Raw genomic sequence first — 816 nt, forward strand, 5'->3', positions numbered from 1 at the left:
GAATAACATTACAAAAAAAGATAAGCCATCTACAAGGTAATGTACTGCGCGTCATCTCAAGTATTTGCTATAAACTTGCTTTTCTAGAGAGGTGCTTGCCATGTTACGTATTGAAGCCTCCAAAAGAAAAAATAAATAAATAAACTCTAAACTCCTCCCAAGCAGGCCATGAAGCCCCAAGCGTACCGACCGGCCGCCGTGTCATCCTCAGTACACAGGCGTCACTGGATGCGGATATGGAGAGGATGTGGTCAGCACACCGCTCTCCCGGCCGTATGTCAGTTAACGAGACCGGAGCCGCTACTTCTCAGTCAAGTAGGTCCTGAGTTTGCCTCACAAGGGCTGAGTGCACCCCGCTTGCCAACAGCACTCAGAAGACCGGGTGGTCACCCATCCAAGTGCTAGCCCAGCTCGACAGCGCTTAACTTTGGTGATCTGACGGGGACCGGTGTGACCACTGCGGCAAGGCCGTTGGCAATCGTTACATCTACATCTACATCTACATCCATATTCCGCAAGCCACCTGACGGTGTGTGGCGGAGGGTACCCTGAGTACATCTATCGGTTCTCCCTTCTATTCCAGTCTCGTATTGTTCGTGGAAAGCAAATATAGCACTCTTGAGTTTGTTCTCTTCGCTTAGCTATCTTATAGCATTTTTCTTGTTACGGTCCTATCCTAACTCAGCATGCTGACCCTTTACGGTTTTTTTTAATAGTAACGCTACCAAGTAATATCGTTTCTCTCACGCGACTTAGAGGAAGGTTTGTCACGTCTGTTGCCAGAATACCCACAAATACGAATACTCCTTAGTACCA

General features: G+C 47.9%; 1 pseudogene; it reads right to left on the reverse strand.

Annotated features, from left to right (window-relative positions):
* Window positions 1-358: 358 nt before the first annotated feature.
* On the reverse strand, window positions 359-476 carry LOC124778252 (annotated as a pseudogene).
* Between the last annotated feature and the right edge of the window lie 340 nt (window positions 477-816).

This window comes from Schistocerca piceifrons, chromosome 2, assembly GCF_021461385.2.
Source record: "Schistocerca piceifrons isolate TAMUIC-IGC-003096 chromosome 2, iqSchPice1.1, whole genome shotgun sequence".
NCBI classification, from domain to species: domain Eukaryota; kingdom Metazoa; phylum Arthropoda; class Insecta; order Orthoptera; family Acrididae; genus Schistocerca; species Schistocerca piceifrons.